The following is a 25,188-nucleotide window of genomic DNA, read 5'->3' on the forward strand; positions in this document are numbered from 1 at the left end:
AGTTAAGTCAATCAACATCTTAAGTGTGAAGATACTTTATTTATTCTCGTGTTCTCCCATAAATTCCTGCCTATTGAAGCCATTTGCCCCCGCCCCCACGTACACACACACAAACAGCTCTATAGCCCTCCCCTTACTGGAACAACATATTGTTCTGATTTAACTTATCTGCTTAAAGCTCCTTGTAGAAAGGATATAGCTGCCAGAGGAAACACAGCTATTTAAACCCTGTAGCCATTTCAGAGGTTAATAATACACACCAGGACAGGACTGTGTAGTTGGAGGATAAAGGGTTATGTGAGAAGAACAGAGTTGAAGCCCCAGAGATCTGATATCCTGCTATAGCAATGATGTCACTGCATAGATGTTGATGCCCTAGCCAGCTAACAGCATCATTCCTGTATTTGGGGTTTGTTTGGTCAAACATATCTACCCATAGCTTGAAAAGTCAATACAGCATAGGAGAGAGTCCTAAAGGGTTTTGGGGTTCAGCATCTCCACCCTTTTCACTTAGCCCTGTAACACTTAACCTGCTTCAGTAACAACAGCCTCAATGTCCCTATTGATGAGACAGGAAAATGGGGCATGGCATGGGCTGACCCCATGTGAATAATAAATGAGCTAACATGTGCAAAATCACCCAGAAACCATGCTCGGTCCACCATGTGATTGATAAATGCAGTGACTACTGCTGTAGGCAATGGTTCTGACTATCAAGACTGTCTATCTCATTCACTCTTATAGGTGCTGGGTGTGCTCAGCATCTGGCTGTAGTCAACACTCTTTATCAACGGTCTAAGAACCTATGGGGTTACCCAACTGTGGTTTTCAAATTCTAGGCTAGGGCATGCCATAGGCATAAAGAGCTTGCATTTATAAGGCCCTGGGCTGAATATTCAGCATTAGAAAAATAAAGGAAAAAATAAAGGAAAGAAAATAACTTCAAAAACTAACTCCTCTAGTGCTGACATGGATGGTCTTTTTCTCATGGTTCCCTAGGCAATGGTCATGCACACCTCTCCCCCATAGTATATAAAGGTACTTGAACATCCATGACTCTGTGAATCCTGTTTCTTGTTGGTCTTTATAGACATCACTTTCTGTAAATGTCACAGCTTTAAAGAAATCAACTTCTACTGAGGCTTTTGAGATAACGTCACACAATTGTGTCTAGCCTATCATAGTGGTTGGGAAGAGAGTCTCGCTGAAGGACTGGCTGGCCAGTCTGCTGTCTATGAGGGGTTTTTCTTATTTGGTTACTTGAGTGGGAAGATCCTCTGTGAATGTGAGCAGCACCATTGCATAGGCTAGATGGTGTAAAAGTGAAAGAAGCAGGCTGAGCAAGCAGTAATGCACGCACACATTCACTGTGGACTCCCTGGACTCCCTCTTGGAAGCGACATGACCAGCTCTCTAAAGCTCCCGCCACAGTGACTTCCCTATCGTGGTGTATTTGTAATTTGAAGCTAAAATAAAACGTTCATCTCCTAAGTTGCTCATTGTCAGGCTATCTTGTCACAGCCACAGAAAGGAGTCAGTAGAGCCTCATCCAAACAACATTCCAAGGGCAGATACTTAGAACTTTCTGTACGCTCAGCTTGACACACAATACCATAGTCTGTGTGTTCACAATCTGTCTTGAGTGATGTTCCTTCCTGGGGCATTTAAAATGCATTCGTGTTTGCAAGACAGTACCAGCACCTCGAAATCATCTAACTCCCTAGGTTACTCTTCTGGTCAGTGTTTATTTTGGCTTGGAATGAAGTTTTCTTTCTTTTTTTTTTTTAAGATTTATTTATTTATTTTACATATATGAGTACACTACTGTTCTCCTCTTCAGACACACCAGAAGAGGGCATCGGACTCCATTATAGATGGTTGTAAGCCACCATGTGGTTGCTGGGAATTGAACTCAGGACCTCTGGAAGAGCAGTCGGTGCTCCTAACCACTGAGCCATCTCTCCAGCCCAGTAATGAAGATTTTTAACTTGATGTCTTTGTCTTCTGTGGCATTAACTGTCTAAGCTAAGGAATATTACACATAGAAGGGAAAGCAGAAAGATGATTTGGGGGGGGGGTGGCCAAGCAATAGTCTTATCTCTTTCTCTCTGCAAATTTGACCACAGGGTCCAATTTTTCAATGCTATATGGATCTTACAAAAACTTTTAAAGTATGGGTCTCCCATACACTTCTTGCTAAATAGTTATAAATGTATTCTGCCCTTAATAGCAACAGCAATGCTAATGGAATCAGAATTCAGTTTGTATTACCTGTCACTTACAGAGGCCAGTAAAGCAAAGATGGAATTTGAATCTTAAAATGTCACTTCATCTCGTCAGCTAGCAGTCTGAGAAGACAGCTGATTAGTGTCCTAGACACCTGTTTTCATCCCATCTCCTGCGCGCAGGTTATATAGGAAGAATGGGGGTTCGCCTTCCGTTCTCTTTGATTCTGTTTCAATATTTCTCAACAAGCATGCAGCCAGTCAATTCTTTTGTGCAGGAAGGGTGACAGGAGCTGGTGTATGAAGGTTCTGGTCTAACAGGGATTTGGTTCATTACAGGATGCTTAGCGATATCCCCAATTTCTACTTACTAGATTCCAGTGCCATCCTCAGTTGAGATAGTAAGATGTCTCACATATTACACATATCTCCCAGCAGGGGTCGGGGGAGGAATCTACCTCACTTAAGAATAGCCATACTAGACAGGCTAATAGGTCAGGTTGATGTTCAGAAAACAATAGTTCCTGAGACAATTTCGAATCATGACAAAACTTTCAAATTATGATTTAAAAAATTATGTGTCACAGGTCTGAGTGATTTAGGGCTTTGTTTCCATCACTCTCATTCTCTATAAGAGCAGATGGCAGAGGTGTCCATATATCCATCTGACTAGAAAGTCAAATGAGTATGCAGGCCACTTGTTTTGGCTTAGGGTCTGCACCAGTCCTAATTTCTGCTCAAACAGGGGTAGACTGGCAAACTGAAAGCCTTCTAAAAGAACCAATAAACACTAATAGATATCATGCCCAGTCATCTACTAGCATATTTATTTAACCATCTCTTAAATGCTATGGTCACAGCTCAGATGAAATACTTATTCATTCAGTAACTATTCAGCCAGAGTGTGACAGGCCAACAATACTACACTGAGCAAAAAGGACATGACCTCATGGAGCAGGCAGTCTAAGGGATAATATACACTAACTGAAAAAAGAGGATACGACAGGGGTCAAGGTAGCTCTGGGCTCTTGGATGAAAGCTCCTGTTTCTAGAAGAAAATGTGTGTGTGTGTGTGTGTGTGTGTGTGTGTGTGTGTGTGTGTGTGTGTGTGTGCGTGCGCACACTTGTGAATGGATGTATGAATGCAGATATACATGGTACAGTGTGGGTGTGGGTATGTCAGAGGCCAGCTTTCTGGGCTTGCTGCTGTCCTTCCACTGTGTGAGCTCTGGGGTTCATACTCAAATTGTCCAGCTTGATGGTGTATTAACCCAAGAAGCCTCCCACAGCTCCTATTCTAGATTAGGAATGTGTCTGTATTGACTTTAATAAGACTGTAAGTGGGGTGTGCGTATGTGTGTGTGTGTGTGTGTGTGTGTATGAGAGAGAGAGAGAGAGAGAGAGAGAGAGAGAGAGAGAGACATATGCCATAGCGTATACACTAATGCCAGAAAAAGGTTTTGTGGAGTTGGCCTCTCCTTCCACCTTTACAGGCATTCTGGGAATCACATCCACAGTGTCAGGCTTGTGCAGCAAATATTTTATCCTCTGAGCTTCTCCCTGACTCTAGGTTATAGGATTGGTGATGTTTCTTCCAGTAAAAGAGGCCTAGTTCACCTTTGGATGTGGGTTGACTTTAAGGACGCCTCTCTAGCAGGATGAGGGTGTGCACCGTGACTCAGAGCTCTGGCTCTGTTTCTTTGCAGATCATTCCACCTTGGAGCTGGGACCCCATACTGTAAGGAAGTTCAGGTCATAGCTGAGGTCCTGGTCAGTGATGACATCAACATACATCAGTGAGTGAGAGAGCTTTAAGACAGGTTCTGCTTCTAGATTGGCTGCCTGAGCCTACATGAGCAGAGAGGAGCAAGTTCCACCGAGCCCTGCTCAGATTACACACGTGTGAGTAAAGTCAACACTGTCATGGTTCTAAGTCACTGAACTTTAGGGTAGCTTACTATGCAGAGGAATAACTAACAATATCATGCATGTGGAATTTTAAAAAATGAAGCTTTATTGCACTGGGCACATCAAGTGTCTTCCAAGTAGCTAGGGGTGGGAGAGGAATCCCACAAGCCAGTCTTAGGAGTTCCACATCAAAATGCGAGTGTATGTGCCAAGGAGTATTAGCCAAGCAAGGGTTGGGGATGACAATGCAGGGGCAGGGTGGCAGTACAGGGGTGAAGGCTGATAGCGCAGGGTGAAGGCTGACAGTGCAGGGGTGGGGGTAACAATGCAGGAGTGAGAGGGACAGTGCAGGGATGGGGGTGATAGTGCAGGGGTGAGGGGTGACAGTGCAGTGGTGGGGATAGTAATGCAGGGGGTGACAATGTAGGAGTGGGGGTGACAGTGCAGGAGTGGGGATGATAGTACCGGGGTGGGGTGACAGTGAAGGGGTGAGGGCTAACAGTGCAGGAGTGGGGAACGATAGTGTAGGGATCACAGTGCAGTGGTGGGGGTAACAATGGAGGGGTGGGGTGACAGTGCAGGGGTGGGGGTGATAGTGCAGGGGTGAGGGCTGACAGTGCAGGGGTAGGGGATAATAGTGCAGGGGTGAGAGGTGACAATGCTGGGGTAAGGGGTGACAGTGCAGGGGTGAGTGCTAACAATACAGGGGTGGGGGTGACAATTCAGGAGTGGGGGTGACAATGCAGGGGTGGGGAGTGACAGTGCAAGGGTGATGATAGTGTGGGGATTGGATGACAGTGCAGGGTTAATGGATGACAATGCAGGGGTGAGGGGTGCCAATGCAGGGGTGGAGGTGCCAATGCATGTGTGAGGAGTGGCAGTGCAGGGGTGACAGGGCAGGGGTGAGGGGTGATAGTACATGGGTAGGTGAGACAGTGCAGGGAGTGCCGATTGAGGATACAGCACTGAAGATGGCTACTGTCTGCCAGTGAGGTCTGAGCGTGTCCCTCTGGCCAGCCCACAGGGAACAGGGCTGGAATGGGAGAATGGGTAAAAGCATACATAACACGAAGTGTGTGACTCAGAAATGTCTCACACTCTCCGCGCCGTCCCAGCACTAGCTAACTCCAAGGCACGGTCATCATCCCCCTGAAAGCACCAATACTCATTCGGTAATCACTTTCCATTACAGTTTCCAGCAACCAATGACTTGTCTTCCATCTCTATGGACTTCCCTGTGGTGGGCAGTGTATGAAGTTGAATCACGTCTTGGGTAGCCTTTTGTACCTGGCTTGTTTACCACTTAGAATGTCTTCCAGGATTACTCCAATAATGGAATCCTATCATACTTCCTTTGTTTTTATGGCTAAATAATAATATCCCATTGTGTGGGTAAGCCACATTGTTTACTCATTTAGTCTTGTGTGATGGCTTGGCAGGATCTGTGAGCCAGTGGTCCAAATTGGTGATGTAAGCAGTGGAGCAGAAGGACCAGCTGATGGAATGGTCAACATCCTGCCAGTGCCCCCGGGTCAGGGCCCTGAGTACCCTGGAAGAAGACTTGTTCGCTCATTCTGACTTTCAGCCTGCTTCCATTTAAATGAAATCACAGGTATAGCTAGAAGAGGTAAGAAAGCCTCCCCTACGACTTTTTTTTTTAATTTTTTATTATTAGGTATTTTCCTTATTTACATTTTCAATGCTATCCCAAAGGTCCCCCATACCCACCCCCCCCAACCCCCTACCCACCCATTCCCCCTTTTTGGCCCTGGCGTTCCCCTGTACTGGGGCATATAAAGTTTGCAAGTCCAATGGGCCTCTCTTTGCAGTGATGGCCGACTAGGCCATCTTTTGATACATATGCAGCTAGAGTCAAGAGCTCCGGGGTACTGGTTAGTTCATATTGTTGTTCCACCTATAGGGTTGCAGACCCCTTTAGCTCCTTGGGTAATTTCTCTAGCTCCTCCATTGGGGGCCGTGTGACCCATCCAATAGCTGACTGTGAGCATCCACTTCTGTGTTTGCTAGGCTCCGCCATAGTCTCACAAGAGAGAGCTATATCTGGGTCCTTTCAGTAAAATCTTGCTAGTGTATGCAATGGTGTCAGCATTTGGAAGCTGATTATGGGATGGATCCCTGCATATGGCAATCACTAGATGGTCCATCCTTTCGTCACAGCTCCAAATTTTGTCTCTGTAACTCCTTCCATGGGTGTTTTGTTCCCATTTCTAAGAAGGGGTAAAGTATCCACACTTTGGTCTTTGTTCTTCTTGAATTTCATGCGTTTGGCAAGTTGTATCTTATATCTTGGGTATCCTAAGTTTCTGGGCTAATATCCACTTATCAGTGAGTACATATTGTGCGAGTTCCTTTGTGATTGGGTTACCTTAATCTCATGGCCTTTGACATAGCCTTGTGACTTCAGTTTCTTTGTGCATTGACAATAATAGCCATTCTGCAGTGACCTGAATGACTGTGTCCCTTACCCCACCTTCCCAGTTCACTTGATAAAACATTAGCCAGAGTTGGGAGGTCTAAGGACTTGGGAGACCTTGGGGTTGTTAGCACTGGGTCGGGTGGTTCCTGGGTGGGGTTAGTACCTTTACAGAGATCATTGAGAGTCCATTTGTCCAGTGCCAAGTCCATGCTGCCTGTGAGAAGAGGCCTGCAGCAGTTACTGTACCTGCCATTTGTGCTTCCCTGCCTCCAGAAATGTGATGGGTAAATTTGATATCTTGTGTGCTCTGTCAGTGGTAATGATGCCATAAACTCCCGAACCGAGTTTGTTCTCACCGGAAAATGGAAGGTAACTGTCCTTCCTTTTGCAAATGCTATTTATCCACCGCCAATTCTCTTCAGGAGGCAAAATAATTCCCCAGACAAAGGAAATGAAACAGCTCGAAAACTGAGTGTTGTAAACTCCAAAGCGTCATAAACTACAAGCGCGCACAGGCAGACGCAGCCAGCAGGAGAGTAAGCCAGAGTGTTACTGTACAGCAGCTCTCAGGCTCTCGACCCTGTCTTTCATTTCTTTCTCCAGGTTCTAGGTGAATTCAATAGCACAGGGCACAAAAAGTCAAGGAAGCATTGACCATGCCTGGTAACTTCCGCAGATGCAAATGGCTTGAGTGATACTGAGGTTGATGCAAATGGCTTGTGTGATACTGAGGTTGATGCAAATGGCTTGTGTGATACTGAGGTTGATGCAAATGGCTTGTGTGATACTGAGGTTGATGCAAATGGCTTGTGTGATACTGAGAGGTTGTCCTTGACAACACAAGGTTAGCCCCCAGAGTGCTTTCTAAGAACCAGCCATTCCAAGCTCTCAGTGTGACTTTTATCCCTCTTTTCCAATAACTCAGCTAAGAATGGGTTACAGAAAAGACCCTGAGAATCTAGACCCTGTGGTCCCAAGGACTGGGGCTCTCTGTCATTACCTAATCAAGGAGCAAGTGAAGGAAGGTGATCTTGAGAGAGACAGAGGAGGAATTCAGGCGAGGGTGCTCATCATCAGTGGGAGGTTCAAACACTGAGGTCTGTCCTCGACAGGACCTACTTTCCCCATCCACCTCACTCCTCAGTCAACCTTCATGGGCTCTTCAAATGCTTGCACAAGCATCCTGATGTCTGTTAGTGCACAGTAGCTTTTTAAGAGTAGCTACAGCGGGTGCTTTTTCCTTCCGGGTTCCCAGACAGATTCAGAAGAGAAGAGCAACGTCTATGAGTACTTCATAAAGAAACTAATGTGGCAAAGCAAAGACATCCCATAATGTCAGGGAGAACTTCTAGCCAGCAGATTTCCTTTCCTCCCTGGGTGAGTAGTTTTCTTTTCTGGCAACTTCCGATCCAGTCAGATATAGATTTAAAGTCAAACCAAAACACTTAACACAGACCAAATATGCAGGGCCAGTCACCCAATGGACTCTATAACACATCACAAGACACAAGAACCAGGGAGATGTTGGTTGCTATGTATGTGTTTCAGATAGGCATGCTGTAAGGAAGAGTCAAAGGTTCCAAGCAAATGGCCCCACATCATACAACGACACCTGAGGGCTAGAATGGACACTTGAGCTATTGTCAGAGACCATGAATGGTAACTGAGTAGGTTGACCAACAGCTTAGGCATTCTAGATTTTTTTTTGTATAATCTGCTTTTAAATGAACTTCCTCTTAGTTTGGCTCTTAATTAGATCACAATTATTGGCTTAATATGCTTTCTCATTTCCGGCTCTGAATTAGAAGTGGAAACAAACCATGAAGGCTTTGCAATTCTACTATATGCCTTGCAATTTTCTATTATCCAAATAACTTCAATATTTTCTAATTGCACAAATCAACATCAAAATGACTAGGTAGTACCTGAAGAGATGGCTCAGCAATTAAAAGTCATGCCTGCTCTTGTAGAGGACCTAAGTTTGGTTTTCAGGACCCACATTGGGTAGCTTACAACCATCGATAAATTCCAGCTCTCTTCCATCCTACTGGTTACAAGAGTGCAAACCTCCACATATACACACATATACACACATAACTAAAAATAAGTCTTCAAAACGACCCGGGTAGGTTTGGGGTGTGGGTTATATACCATGTATCCTAATACATTTGATATCATTTGTAGTTTTACAGAATACCTCTTCAAATAGCCTTTTAACCTCCTCCCAATGAATCAGCTTAAGGAAACTAAGCTCTCTTTTGTTTCATAGTTGGAGAGTCCATGATGAAGAAGATGTGGTAGTGGGAGAGGCTCTCAGCTGCAACAGCAAGAGCATGAGGCAGCTGTCACATTGCATCTTCAGTCAAGAAGCAGAGAGCGCTGGGCATGGTGATGCACGCCTTTAATCTCAGCACTAGGGAGGCAGAGGCAAGCGGATTTCTGAGTTCGAGGCCAGCCTCGTCTACAAAGTGAGTTCCAAGACAGCCAGGGCTATACAGAGAAACCCTGTCTCAAAAAAACAAAACAAACAAACAAAAACAAAAAAGAAGAAGAAGAAGCAGAGAGCAAGTGAATGCTGGTCCTCAGACTATCCTTCCCCCTTTTTTAAAATTTAGGCTAGGACTCCATCCCCTAGAATGGTGGCACTCACGTTCAGTTGAATATTTCCTTCTCAACTAAACCTCCTTGGAAAATCCTAATAGACATGCCTAAGGTATGTCTTCTAGATGATTCTGAATCCAGTCAAGTTAATAATGAAGTATAGTCCATCTTTTGTTAACTTAGGATATGTCGTTTTAAATCAGCTTTATCTTGTGTTATATAACATGGAAATGCTCAGTCTCTGAAAGTGCCCAAGTCTTTATAATTCTAATATTGTTCAGAAGTCTAGAGTCTCCACCAAGGCTCAGTTTCTTCCCCATGAGATCCTATAAAATAAAAGAGGTAACATTAGTAATAAACAACTTACAAAGTTGTGTTCGACAATGGCACATATTAAACATCACATTTCCAAATGAGAGGAATAGGGACACAGAAGTAAGACCAAAGGGAGACTGAAACCGAGCAGGGTGAGTGTGAATTCCTTCAGCTCCATGTGCAGCATCTGGGGCTTGATTCAGCATCACCTGGGTTCCATCAACATGGGGAGCCTGTGGTGCATATGACCTCACTACTGCAATGGGTCTACTATGTGCTTGTGATTTTTCTTCCATAGCCATCCCATGGTCCTGACATTCCCCACATCCTGGGGTCCACCATAACTTAAGCTTCATCTTCACAGCTGTGCTAACTGATCTCTTGGGTTGTCTGACCCAGCCACACATTGCCTGATATTAAGAGCTTTGTGAAATCTTGATGGAAGCCATCGTGACTCCTCCATTCTTTCAACATGCATGCTGAAAAATACAGTTGTGTAGATGTTGCTGCTAGGATTTGCTATCAGCCTCCTCCTCCTCCTCTTCTTCTTCCTCCTCCTCCTCTTCTTCTTCCTCCTCCTCCTCCTCTTCTTCTACAGCTGTAATGACTTCTGTGTACCTCAGTGGTTGAACCTGAGAAAACACTTCCTTGTGTGGTTGTTTCTAAGTTAGAGTCATTACAATTCCAGGTTCTTTTGTATCAAATGAATTTGCATTTTCATATGTTGGCTTTGTTGGACGAGTTCTTTCTCCTGAGTCCTTTCTTATTGTTCTGATACAGAGTAAGACATTACCTTTCAATGACACTAATCTAATCATTTTCCCCCTGCCAATTGCAGCTGCTCTCTTTCTACCTTTCTTGTCTCCAACGTTAAACCTCTCATGCTTCTCTTTTGTCAACAAGCATCTGTCCCTGCCTTTTCTTATTTTAGATATGACTAGGAGCAGTGAAAAATAACCATGCCATAGTCTGCATATTATATTAAAACTTTATCCACCAAACAGCTCTATCTACAACTTTTTTTTTCTTCTGAGACAGGGTTTCTTTGTATAGTCCTGGCTGTCCTGGAGCTCACTCTGTAGACCAGGCTGGCCTCGAACTCAGAAATCTGCCTGCCTCTGCCTCCCAAGTACTGGGATTAAAGGCTCCGGGGTATCTACAACTTTTAATCATCCTCACTTATGTTTTCAGGACTCAGACAGAGAACAGTCAATTGTTCTTGTTTTATTGGTTTTCTGTTTGTTTTGTTAGAATGTAACATAACTGGACTCTAGGGCATTTCCAAACACAGTATTTACTCCTTGTCAATGTGATCTTTGGTGTGTTTCTATTGCCATTCTTCTCTTCCACATTCTGTCAGAATTTCTCGTTAAGCTCTTCTCACAACTTTCTCTATCCTTTACCCAAACTGTTCCATATTCCTCCAGAAAACAAATTCCAAAGGCCTATAAACCACATAGTCAGACTTATCTCATCAATGGCCTCAGTTTTCTGGGCCAATTTACTGCTGCAAGTATCTGCCAAAAGCAGCTTAGGGAAGGATGTGTTTATTTTGACTCTTAGTTCAAGGATGTAACTCACAATGGTAGCAGGAAGCAGTTGGTCACATGACACCCACAGTCAGGAAGTAGAGAGATAAATGCTTGTACTCATCTTACTTTCTCCTTTGTGTTCAGTTTTGGTTCCCAGCCCATATGATGATGATAATGATGCTCCCACTCAAGGCAGGTTTTCCCTCTCAGACTACTCTGAAAGTACACTCATAGGTCCATAAAGTTTCCTAGGTGACCCTAAATCTTCTCAAGATGACAATCAAGAACATCCATCACACTGATCTTGTAGAGACTTATTCTCTTCAAGAAGCCAGGATTCACTTGTTCCTTCTTCTTTTTGAGGTACGACCTTGGCTATGTAGCCTATGACAACCTGGAACTTGTGACACTCTTGATTGTTGGAGTAAGGGAAGGTTTTGAATCTCCTATGTAAATATGTTCCTTCTCAGAGCAGAAACATTGATTATGTAGTGTGTGTCTATGCTTTCAGCTGGAAAGGGCAGCTACAGATACTGGGCAACCACCTCCAAGTGATTATATAAAGCCTCTGCAACCCCCAATACACACACACTTGTTTGAGTTCATATGAAAGATGTTTGACTTAATACTTCTATTATATTTAATTTCTATTCTTTTGTCTAGAGATTAAAATATATTTGTAAAAATTGACATTAGACACATGCACACTTTCTACCCTTACTTCCCTAACAACATCAGCCCCATGCCCTTTGCTCTTGCATCACAGTTTGATGGAGACCAGAAGAGACCGGTTCTGTGTGTGTCAGCTACTGGTCCTGAATATCCAGTTTGCACCAATCACTTAACTCCCAAGAGTCTGCCATCAGCAGGGAGTCATCCGTGATCTACCCAGCAACAATCTCTCTCTGCTTCGTCCTCAGCAGCATTGGTGTAGAATAGGCTGACTGTTGTTGGATGCAGCCTTCGTGATTGGGTAAAAACTCCATGGCCTAACTCACTCATCTCTGTCTTCCTGTTAACTTCAGGGTCTCATTCCTATGTGTGTTCATCTACTGCTGAGCTTTATCCAGTAATGTTTAAATTTCTGAGTCATAGTTCACACAAAGCCCACTATCTGCTCAGTGGGATATAGGTGCACGTATCCTGAATTCTTTGGTAACAACTATAAAGCTATCTTTTTTTTTCCTTTGTCCTACCTCCCAAGTCCTATCCCTGACCTTGACGATTGACAAGTTCAAATTCTAAAACAATAGCCTTGTACCAGTGTGAATGTACTCAAGCAAACCAAGTTACTAATTAAAGATTAACACAGATGCAGGGAAAGGGCTCTCTTAGGAGCTGGCATCACTTCTTTTCTACCAACTTTAAAACACAATATTTGGTGAACATGGAAACTCGCTCATCTCTTCTCTCTTTTTCCATGCTGCCTACAGGAGCTGCCCCCAACCCTAGGTCTGTGCTCAATGTGATTCCATGGTCCTTCTAAACCCCAGGATGCCCCCCAGGGGTTGACTCCAAGCAACATCCCTCCCCTGTTCCAGAGATCCAGTGCAGATAGCCCAGGGTGCACTAGGCTATGCTCTGCTTCTCTTGCAGGCAGCAGTTTGAAAGCTGATAGCTCAGTCATGTTAGGGTCTAGGGTGGTTTTTCTCTTCTTTAATTATTTTGGTCACACTGCATATGCTCCGACTCATGTTACACACAGACCTCTGATGACCGACCAGTCAGAGGCATTCATACAAACCTTAATTACCTTTCGAAATAACATCAGGCCAAGTCCAGTTTTCAGAAGACATCTCAGTGTTCATTTCAGCTCCAATTACTACGTGGGTTCAATTTCAGCAGGCAGTTTTTGCAAATCAATGTGGTTCAGTTGAGTTTGGGTTCATGGTTCGGGTCAGGTCAAGACCCTTGAAGCATTCCTAGATAAGGCGGGTGATATTAATTTCTTACAATAATAATGATGAAGACAGACATGAAAATAACCCTTTGTCTGCAACTCTATAGTCCTTGCAAAAGCACAGATGAAAGATGTCTGAGAGATTTTCCTAGCTCAGCACATGGCTGGAGCTTCTGTGGACATGAGGGTCCATGTGTGTCCACGCCTCCTGGTTTATGATGAGGCTCACGTAACTTCCCTCTAGAAAGACCCATAGTGTTGTATTTGCACAAATTATTTCAGTGGGTTTACCTGAAAAGCTAGACTCATGTGACAAAGCTAAAATGTACATCAATATATGATAGGATGCTTTGGGTATTTAGGTTTTTTTTTTATGACATATTATTAATTTGAGAAAGGCATCTTAATAAAGTGTTAGAGAATATCATCATTGGAGGTATCATCATTCTGAGCTGCTGACTCCGGTCAACCAAGCCTCTGCACTGTGAGAAAGAACGCTTTGATCCTTCAGAGAGTAGACCTCCTCTCTAAGAATGTTCTCCAGCCCTCCACCACCCCTTCCTCCCCTCATGTCTGTGTTTATTTAAACCACAGAGCCCTGCTAATGCCTGCTTGGAAGCTGCTCCTCACACATGGCCCACACCTCCTCGAAAGTTTCCCTTCTGCAGGGACAACGTTGCCCTCCTCCCTCTTCTCATCCAGAATGAAGGTCTTCTTGTCTCCAGACTGAACTTTCTTTTCTTGTTTCTCCATTCCCATTTCTTGGGATAAATGCTCACAAAATGAAACTAGGAGTAAAAATTCCTGGAGGAATGGGAGGGATGGAACAAGAAAAGGAGGAAAACTGATTCTCACTGGTAAAGAGCAAAGAAAAGTTGAAGACATTGTCTCATAATAGGTAGGAATCACAGAGCACGTGGGGCTGGAGCACAGCTGTGGCCAGGGTGGCCTGGACAGAGGCTGCTCAGTGAATATACCTAATGAAAGTTATAAAAGAGACGGCAGCTATATGGATTCCTGGGTGGCAGAGAGTGCGTGTGGCACCAAAGAGGGCTCATAAAAAGTTAAATAGGAAGTTGGTTTCTAGTGTTCTTATGATGTCATTGTCTGGTTTCTGGTTTCTGAGTAATATTGAATTCTTAGAATGAACTGGAAAATATTACTTCCTCTCTCATGCTTTAATTTGTCTGTGGATGAGGATAAAGAGACTTGGCGTGAAATATTCCTTAAAAGTTTGGTTACATTCAGAGAAACTATCTGGTGTGAGTGCGTGTGGTCAGTATTTTTTCACTGAGACAGTTTCATACAGTTCCAACTGAAAAGGTTTTATGCATGCTATGCATGGTACCTAGGACTTTATATTTGTTGGGCAAGCATTCTGATAACTGTTTTATTAACATATCTCCAGCACTGGGTGTTAGCCTACTAACTAGTTACAAGTTTATTCGGATTTCAGCTTCTTTTAAAAGTTACTGGTTTTCTTGGTTTGGATATCTGTCCTCTTTCCTCGAGCCTGCTCTCAGAGTTATGTCTCTTTCTAGAAAGGAAGATCTTGGTGACTGTTTCCCCCCTCCTTCCCTTTGTGCAGATGTTGACTCTTTCTTTCCTCCATGCTCATTCTCCTCTCTGCACTTTCACACGTGGAAACTTGCTTTCAGGGTTGGAGATCTCCCTTAGCCAAGCTCAGTAAGGTGTTAACAGCTGTGATTGTCTGGGTTCTGCTCTATCTGGGCACCATTAACTTTTGATATGTTATATTTTTCTGTTTCATTTGTTCAGACTAATGTTTACTGTCCTTGTGATTCACTCCTCTAACCCTAGATGTGTTTTGACTTTTACATCACAGGGAGTGTCCCAGGTTTCCCCCATTACTCCTATTTTATCTTATCCTCGGAATTTAGGTTTAAATTCTTTTACATTTATTAACTCTTTCATGTTATATCTGGATCTACCTGGGCATATCTCCTGCATGTGAGAGGCCTGCGTGTTCTGTAAAGGTCCATTTGACACGCGTTAGAGCCTGTTGGCTTCTATCACTGGTGTCCGGTGTTGTTTAAGTCTTGTCTTTCTTTGTTGATACTCTAAGTGCTTTATTTATTGTTGACAGTTGGGCATCAAGTTTCACACTGCGGTTAAACTGTCTATTTCTCCTTCAGTTCAGCCAGGTGTCCCCCACAGTTTCCTGCTCAGCGTTTACATGCATGTATTTATGATTGCCAAGTCTTTCTAACTGAGCCATTTGACATTATAAAATGTTCTTTGTCTCTGTCAAAAACTCACTGGAAGTGAAGTGGCTATAGCTATCATTCACTATCTCACTATCAGTCACTACTCACCTATCAGTGGGTTCTATATTTCATCTTTCACCTTTGACTGCCTTCTTTTATTCTCTTACTTCTGGGTTGTTTCTGCCTTTAAACATAAACTGATTTTCTCAGACATCTTAAACTGACACTATTTTAAAATCCATTCTTCCAACCAGTGCCTTTGATTGGAATATTTAGTTACATTTTATTTAATATGGGTATATAGAACCATTATGATGAGGAAGAAGGGGCCAAGAGTTCCCTTCTCTGTGCAGAGCTTCCAACTCTGGTGTGGGACGACTAAGACCATAGGGTAAGGATTCCCAGGGGAAACAAAGCCCCAAAGCACATCTAGACCAGTAAAATAGCAGATGGCAGCATAAAAAGGCCATAGCAACAGAGAACTGATGGGGACTATTGATGGCTCTCTTTCAGTAACTGGATGTGGTTAGAGATTCAGGGGATCAGAGTCCTGCTTCTCTTCAGACTTGATGGTCCTTAAGCTTCAACACACTTTCACCCCTGGAGGAAGAAGACACAAAGATTTCAAAATCCCTTGCCAGGGCCAGACTCCTGGGTATTGTCTTAGACATGGAGATTTGAGATTGACTCATTATGTGAGGAGTACAGGGAATTCTCCAGAGACAGACTTAGTTCCCCATACCCAAAGCTTCTAGTTGTCAGAGAGTTCTCTGAGATGAATTTGCAAGATCCCCATGCCTGAGGTTTCCATCTGGGCAGGGAGCTCACTTAAAGAAGCCACAAAGACTCAACTAGAGGCTGTAGGCTAAGAATCTCATTAGTGCCTCAGACATCGGACACCTGAGACTCCATGTTTTAAGACCTGTCTGAAACAGACCTCCCACTACTCCTGTAGGAGATCTGAAGACCCACTCTGTTGGGACTGATTTTCACTAGCACACCAAAGTTTCCCAGATCTTTGAGCTGTATCACAAGCATCTTACTGCTGCTGGGACTTCAAACTTGCTTCATTTAAATCCCAAGCAGAAGTTCCTTTAATGTCCTTTTACCTGTTTAAAGACTTTAATCCGAAAGTCACAAAAAAGTACCTCTGCTCTGTACTTTCCTTTGTCTGCTCACTCTCTTCTTGAAGGAAGCAGAAAAAAACAAAAAAACAAAAAACAAACAAAAAAAATTGTGGGAGGCAGAGGGTCGCCACTCATGGATGCTTTTAAGGACATCTCCCAGCATTTGTGAACATGCTCCACACTACATATATGAGAGTATGGTGACACCTTAGCCTTTACTTCCTGTCTACTGAACCAATCAGAGGTAAGGGTGTTCATCCCCTGACTAAACTTTGTACAGCACAGTTGGAAATAAGAACTTGCATATCTTTGATGCTTTTTTCCACTTCTGATTAGTCTCAACAGGTAGAGACTCAGCCAGCAAACAAAACTAGATTTCCAAACAACGCCCTAGGATAGAGCTGTTCACAAAAAGCAACTGTGAGTCAGGTCAACCCAAGTCCAGCTCTGCATAAACTCCTCTTCTGCTGCCCCAGAGGCAGGTCAAATGGTTATTGTTCTCTGGAAAGGGGCCTGGGGAAACTTCTGACCCACTCTGCTCACCCTGAAGCATTAGATTACTCACTTTCACAGACCCATGCTTTCTCATCATGGTAGAACAGTCAATTAAATGCCAGGCTTATTTCTCTTTGTGGCAATTCATAACTGGCCGCAAAGATGAGGACCAATAAACACTTACAAAAACTTACTGTTTTTTTTTCTTTTTTAAACCAGGATCCAGCTATTTTTCTAAATACTTTTCAGGTGATCATAAACATTCAATCTTCAGTGTACTGGAAATAGTGATTATGATGGCTGATCTCCTTTGGGACAAAGGAGAAATTGGGCTGAGCACCAGGATTTATATGTCTTTGGTTTTTGACTTAGGACAAAATATGGCTAACTACTTCATACTCCTGCCACCATGCCTATCTCACTGTGATCAACTATATCCTAAAAATAATGAGCCAACATAAAATCATAATTCCATATATATATGGTCAGGCATTCTGTTACAGCAGAGAAATGAACTAATTCTAAATACTGGTATCAGGAGTGGGGTTCTTGCTGTAATTAACTTGACCACATGTGGGTTGTAGGTTTTGCAGCTGCTTGGCAGGTAGAATGAGGAATTTCTTAGAATTACAGAACCCCAAGAATGTTGTAAGTAGCACTAAATGAGTCACTCTAGTGAGATCTTGGAAGAACATAATTTCAAGAGAAATGTGGACCTTGGGGGCCTTGTACAGAAGACACCAGTGGGAATAAACACTCTACTGTTAACTGGGTTAGAGATCATCATTCTATATTCTGGCAATTGATATAATATATTATGCCTATGTCCCAAGAACTTGAATGAGGAAGAATTAAAAAGGAATGAATTAATGTATTTGTTGGAAAAAATTAAAACAGAAGAACATTTGGGCTATGCTGCAACTGCTGCTTGTGGCTTTTACTCAATGCATGTCACAGAACAGAAAATAGCAGGAAATTTAAAAATTGAGCAGCTCAGCATGAAAGCAACATGAGAAATATAAAAGTGAGGATGAGTATATGGGCAAGGCACCTGTAATTGTGAGACACACAGAGACAGACAGACAGATATATGATAGAGAGAAGATAGATAGATAGATAGATAGATAGATAGATAGATAGATAGATAACAGACAGACTGGTAAATGATATATAGATAAATGATAGATTGATGATAGATAAATAATAGATGATAGATAAATAGATAAATTAAGGAGAGATAGATGAGAGAGAGAGAGAGAGAGAGAGAGAGAGAGAGAGAGAGAGAGCTTTCCACTGATACAAACTACATCTCAATCTGACAGCAGACCTTGGCAGTGATATCCATGTGTTTTTGCAAAAGGAAAGAGTAATGGAGTCACAGAGGCTTTCAACAAATTCCAGATAGTCACCAAGACTATACAGTGTGTGGCAGGATTCTTCTAAAGGAGTGTCTAAGATATATGAAGCTGTGAGGAGGAAAACAAGAGAGTGACAGAGGAAAGTGCTCACCCTCAACCTCCATCCTTCACACACATGTACCTACATACACACATGCAAACCATGTACATATGAACACTACATACATTACACATATATGTACCTAAAGGTTTAAATTAAATTAAAAGCTTAAATACTTTTCTTTTAATAAATAGACAGGAGCATCAAACAAATTAAGCAAGGAAATTATGTTCAGCTGTTCAACAAACTGTAAATCTTCTCTGGGGCCAACTTTTGTCTTGAAATAATGTTCATTTCTATTGTATTTTAAAACATCTCCTCTGTACCATGCTTTTCATTAATCTCAAGCCAGTCTGATGATTAATCCTTGTGTGTTTACACTTTTGCCAAGACTTAAGAAAGCAACCATGATGGCCAGTTTTCAAGGGACAGCAGAAAAAAATCCAGATACTCAGAGGATGACTATACTATAGTCTCCCAGACACATGTATTTGAACAAGAATGTCACAATGTAAGCACACACACACACACACACACACACACACACCAGAAAAACCATATAAATGGACACATAAGTGCTGAAGTAAATGAACAGTTGTTGGGCTGGAGAAATGGATCAAGGGTTGCTCTTACAGAGGGTCCAGGTTTGGTTCCCAGCATCCCATGGTGACTAATAACTGTGTGAGGGGACCCAACAAACATTTCTGGTGTCTGTGGGTACTGCATGCTCTTGGTACACATGCATATATATACAGGTAAATACACATACACAAAATAAAATAAAGATTAAAAAAATCAACTAACAAATCTAGTTAGTGAATAGACTAACAAAAAATTTAAAATACACAGAACATTACTATATTACACTGGAGTACTCTTGGTTATTTAGGAAAAACTGTTTTTGTTTTTGTTTTAATTTTTATTGAGGTTCAAAATTGAAATGGAAGGAAATTAAAAATCCAGGGTACTCAACTTCTCTTTGTGTTCCCCTTTAGAGACACTGAGACAATCAAATTGTCCTTGAGCTATTGTCCTGAACCTGCTATTTCTGTCCTGCTCAGTATAGCCATCTACTGGGTGTTGGACATTCCCAAGGGCTCTGCGGAGGATTCCCAAGGCTCAAGTGGCTAGCAGTTTCCCCACGTACCTTGGAGACTTTCTTTGAATATACCATGTTGCATCTTTTTTTGCATAGATTTCATAGACGGTAAAGTACATATACAGCATTATGAGAATCCACAGAACTTAATTTTATTTATTCAGACTTTGTAACCTTTCACAGTTCCTTTTCCAAAACAAACAAACAAACAAAAACCCAAAAAAACAAAAAACATTGCTCAATGAAGTTTAAAAATAATGAGAGATGAGCAGGAGAGTCCATCTAAGGGAAGAGATTGAGTCATAAGTAGAAGATTATAAGACAGTACTTAGAGAAAGACTGACCAAGATACTGTAGACTGTACACAAAGAGGAAGGAGAACAGATAGGAAATCCATAGGAAGAAAAAGAAAAAGAAATAGCAAGGAGATAGCAGTCTGAGTGTGCTTTGGATCTGAAAATGTACCACATCAAGCCATTAGCTCCTCAGGTGTCACCTTAGCAGTGACTTTGAATGATTTGTCTGCTTCGGTCAAAAGCAAGAGAGTAGCTTAGGCCACCCATGGGACCAGAACGTATGGTGACATCTTCCTGGATAAGCCATAGATAATTCCATTTGACTAGGGAAGTGGGTGTGGATGTACCTGTGCAGTTCCACATACTTGGTGCCTGCGGTATTTATTATATGTAGCACAGAGGGGTGGAGGAGAAAAAAAATCATCAGAGTGAGGCTGGGTAGGCCCGTGACTGTGAAGCCTTCACCAACAGAACCCCTCCCACAAAGCTGTCCTCTGACCTCCACAGTCTTAGCACGTGTGTCATCGAAGGTGTCAATTGTTGTGGAGAAACTGGAGAGGCACAACACAGAACTTTCTCCAGCAGGAGGATTCAATCTTTAGGAGCTTCCACCTACAATCAGACTCCTGACCATGCTGCAAGGGAGTTTCAGGAATGATCAGAGTAGAGTGGAATTGGCAAGTTCATTAAGTAGAGAAAAGGAATCAGACACCAAAGACTTGGGCACGGTCCTTTCAAGAGAGAAAGGTGCTGCCAAGGAGAGTGTAGACAGCCCCAAGATATGTTTGGAAGGGTCTTGCCCAGGGGTATGCGTGTTTCTGTGGCTTTCTAAGTTACATTTATCCAAGGTAAAGGACTAAACAAAATTTTTAAATTTTCTGTTATAAAGCTAAGTTTAAAAATAGATCATTGAAGTAGCTTTCGAGTAAAGGCATTGCTGTCAACTCTAACAATGTGAGTTCATCACTGAAACCCACATGGTAAAAAGAGAAAACTAACTCATGCAAATTATGCTCTGGCACATATATATATATACACACACACATACACAATGGCATGGAGAATCACCAACATACATGCACACTCATATACAAAGTAGATATAATAAAACTTTAATGGAAAATGTATTAACCAATTTACATGTTACTGTTAGCTTAAAAGGAGTCTTTTAATAAGTGAAATTGTTAGGTGACTTGGTGCAGTTTAGATTACAGGGTTAGAGAGAGTTAAAACAGTAAATCCTGGCCCCACCTCAGTACTTTTATGTTAACATCCTTGATTGAGCATTCTTTCGGAAAATGTCCACCATCTCAGTCAGGAGTACTACCCTCACTCCTCTCAGCAGCCTGCAGCTCTGTTTTGGTTATGGACCATGTCTTTGTGAGGCTTATCGGTAGGTTCTATGCCAATCACACTGGCTACAATCTCCCCTTTCCTTAAAGTGTTGGGGAACACCCTCAGCTGGTTCCTATTACTCTTGTCTTTCCACTTCCCAGGCTTGCCCACCCTCTTCTGCCGTTTGTAGTGAGTACAGGAGGGAGGGACTCTCTCCCTCAGATGGGTCATCCCTAGGCTTGAAACCTTCTGTTAGGACCACTACACTCAACAGAGACCCCCTACCACCTTGGCATGAAGGCAGGGGGATAAATGTTTTGGGCTAGGAGAAGGTTGGACAACAGTTGCTTTATTTTAGTTTGGTTTTTGGTCTGGGGGCAGGGGGCAGGGGGCAGGGGGCAGGGGGCAGGGGGCAGGGGGCAAAGGGCTGGGGGCAGGGGGCAGGGTGTTGAGAACCAGAGCAAGTCAGAAAGGGTACGGCAGAGGAGAAGTAGATGACAAGCTTGAAGAAACCTCCACTTCTTCCTCTCTGCACAGTAGATCAGTCTATGTCTGGCCTTGGAAGAATGCAGCCTCAGGAGGAAAGGAGCTTGCCTGATGTGTAGGCTGGACCCTCAGGCCATCATCTGAATGACACAATTCTATATATCTAGAAACAAAAGAGAGGCCAGGAGAAGCTGTGTGCCCTCAGAGCAGATTTTCATGAGTGGTGATAAATTAACACTTCCTTCGGCCTAAATCTGTAAGTCTGGCAGGACTTTAACGCAGAAGAAAAGAGCAGTCCTTTGCTAAAACAGGAGCTGAAACCTGCAGTGTGCCTGTTGACCACAGAAGCAGCTGGGGCAGCATCCCTGCCCTCATCCAGGTCACATGCTTCATCTCAAGGACTCAGACTTGGGTCACAGAGCCCTCCTGTCACTCCCTGGCTACCAGACACAGCTGCTTACAATCCAGCAGCCAGCCTGGAAAATCCCTGTAATTTTAAACAGACCTCTTCTTCCAACCATGCTCCCCATGACCCTGAGACTGCAAGGCAGAGACTCTAGCTGGGTCTGTCTTGGCTGTAGTTTAACTTACTGACATCGCAATAGGAAATTGCAATAGCCCATAGTTGTATGGGGGCTCAGACTTCAGGTATGGGACATAGGGAATTCTAGAGGAGAGGTGCTCTCCCTGGGAGTTGCTGGCTACAGTGGTCCTTTAAGCCTTGTGTACCCTTGGAGTACACAGCACTCAGGAATGTCCCCTGCACAGCTGACAGATGGGTCTGCCTTTCACTCAGAGTGGGTGAGGTTGCTGGCTGCCTGACCCTCCCTTCCGGTTTAGAAGATGCCAGCAAAGCCTTGAAGATGAATGGAATAAAATGTTACAGTCCAAGTTTGTGTTACTCTCACTGTTACTCTGAACCCACCCTGGCTGATGTAGACATGAGAGCAATACTTTCTATTTATTCAGTAAGCTTTCTTGTCCATTAACACACGTGATCCTCCAGACAGCCCTAGGAAGCCTGAGGGAAGCTATTATTAGCCTCCCTCACTCCCCTTCCGTCATTCTGCATGCATACCTCCTCTCAGACACTTATCTCTTGGCTCTCTGATGCTTGAAGCATATAACAGAAGACAGAATACACCCCTTAGTCTCCAGAAACCTGCCTGGGAACCTGGTCTACCACTCCTTTGCCCTATCTCAGATCAAGGGCTATATTATCTCCTCATATCAAGTCAAGGTGATGCTACTGAAGGCTTTGACAGCTATTTCCAGGATTAAATAGTGGCATTAAACAGTGACACAGCTGTGGAAATCCGAGGACTTTGTTTAAAACAGCCAGCATCCCACAAAGACGGCATCCTATCTTCTACAAGAACGATCTCAATGGCCTGAAGGTCAGCCTACATTTCTTATTTTGTATTAACAAATCTCCAGAGCTCAGCACAGAATATGGCCAGCTGACATTGTTTGAAAGCAGGACAGGGTGGGGGAGGGGCAAAACAAGCTGGTAAAGTGCTGAGTCTAACCTCCAGCAAGTATGTACAAAAGCTGGGCCAGCTAGCCTAGCTTTAAAAAGAGTGATCTTCAATCTCACAAAAGACCCTATCTCAAAAGATGAGGCAGATAGCTCCTGAGGACTGATGAGGAATGAGGTTGACCTCTGCCCTCTACCTAAACACACACACACACACACACACACACACACACATATGTACACACATACACACACACATACATGCACACACACACATTTGCGCATATACATGCACACATGCACACACGTGGTGCGAAGGGGAACAAACATAAGCAATTAAGTTTTCAATGTGGCTCATTGTAGGGTCCACATCAGAGTTGTGCTACTGTATCCGATTTTCTTTCCCTCGTCTTGGGCTGACAAATCTCTGTGATCAATCTTCCCATTACATTATTTGATTGGACTTCTCCAAACAAGGACCCTGACTGCTGCTGCTCCTGGCTTTTCCCAACTGAATCAACTCTTCAGAAAAACTAAAGAAACTTTGCTACAGAAAATGTAAGAGAGCCCATTTGCCCAGCATCTCTCTGGCTCTCAACTACATCTGCACAAAATGGTCCAGCTATTGATCCGCAAAAGTGCAGGAAGAAGGCTGGAAATGGCGTGTTCTAGGTCTAGGTAACTTGCAATTGATCCAAAAACTGTTTCTGGTTAGTCTTATCTGGGAAAGTGGATGGCGAATTGATCCTTTCAAGTTCAAATCCAATTATGTCAACCTCCGGCTTAAAACCTTCAGTGGCCTCTCCTTTCCATTTAGGATCAAGAGCACAACTCCTGCGGGGATGAACCCCTCAGCAGCCCAGACTTCGCCCCAGCCCTCCCTCTCAGTACTTCTTCCACTCACTGGCCTCCAGTGCTACAACTAGACTCATGGCTCCAGGATCTTGCAATCCACCTCAGGCTTATTCTGTTCTGATTGTGGGTCTGTTGTCATTTCTGCAGGAAGCCCGGCCTGGAGACCCAGGTGAAGTTTTATTCTTTTATTTTATCATAAGTAGTATGTCCCTTTCCTTCAGTTCTCTCTCTTATATCATGGTGTGTGTGTGTGTGTGTGTGTGTGTACGCATGCGCACACACACACACATTTGAGTGCACATCTATCTGTGCACGTAGAAGCTAGAGGCCAAACTTGAGTGTTAGTCCTCAAGCACTTCAACTGTTTACTGAGTCAGGGCCTCTGTCTAGCCTGAAGCTCACTAAGACTAGGCAGGCTAGTGAGGGAGCTCTAGCTCTGCCTGTCTCTACTTCTCCAGCTCTAAGATTATAAGCATGCACCCCCATGACTGGCTTTGTCATTCACTCATTTATTTATGTATAAATTTGCTTAGTTTTTTTTTGTGCCTGTGAGGGGGTGAGAGGGGGGGATGTATATGTTTGCTACATATTCTCGTAGAGGTGAGTGCAAGACATTGGGTAACTTCCCTTGCTACTACCTTAGTGCCCTGAGACAGGCCCTCTCAGTGAGTCTAAACTTCACAATTTTGTTCAGCTGGCCAGCTATGAGCTCTTGGAGTCTGACAGTGTTCATTGTCCAGTGCTGTATTTCTGGCTTTTTTCTATGAGTATTAGGGATTTGAACTCAGGTCCTCATGCTTGCAGAGCAAGTAAGCCATAGCCTGACTCTGAAGGCATCTGCACCCTCAGTGGTTGGCACTAAGTAAGTACTTGACATTTGTGCCTGGCACCTAGTGGGTGCTTGGCACTTGTTGAACAGACCAGTGTAACTAGAAAGACACAGGTTTGACTGCTGTAGCGGGCAGGCCATCTGACTGTTGGCCCCTCCACACACCCCAGGTTACAGGGTGGAGGCCACCCAGGTCATTGGCTTGGAGAGGTTTCTTGAGCTCAGACACTGTTGAGAACAAGCTATGGCCTTCTCCAAGTTACTCCATGTTGAATGTATCTATGATGTTTCAGGCTACACTCTACCCTAGTAGATTTCATTTCACAAGCAGATACAAACTCCATTTTGAGAGAGACAGCACTGTAGGCCCTGGACAGACACTGAAACTGTACCATATTTCAGACACCACAAGACGGATTAATGATACTCCTAGGAATAAAAATGGAGTCAGTCTTTCTGTTAGTGGGTTGAATTGAAACTATGGAGATGCATTGATTATTAAAATCTTATCAGGGAAGCCAGGCCTAGGACCTTATGGACACATCAGACTGAGGAAAACATATAATGTCCTCACCTATACCCCAT

The 25,188-nt window shown here is 43.4% G+C and overlaps 1 long non-coding RNA gene across 1 annotated transcript in view; it reads right to left on the minus strand.

The window, feature by feature from the left end:
* Positions 1 to 9,068: 9,068 nt before the first annotated feature.
* The window catches only part of Gm40872, a 38,280-nt gene continuing 22,160 nt past the window's right edge, over positions 9,069 to 25,188 (minus strand). The window contains exons 2-3 of the long non-coding RNA XR_872613.1: positions 12,772 to 12,940; positions 9,069 to 9,497 (exon numbers count right to left, since the gene is read on the minus strand). This is a non-coding gene — a long non-coding RNA (predicted gene, 40872). The remainder of the gene's footprint in view (positions 9,498 to 12,771; positions 12,941 to 25,188) is intronic.

This window comes from Mus musculus, chromosome 12 (genome assembly GCF_000001635.26).
Source record: "Mus musculus strain C57BL/6J chromosome 12, GRCm38.p6 C57BL/6J".
Classification (NCBI taxonomy): domain Eukaryota; kingdom Metazoa; phylum Chordata; class Mammalia; order Rodentia; family Muridae; genus Mus; species Mus musculus.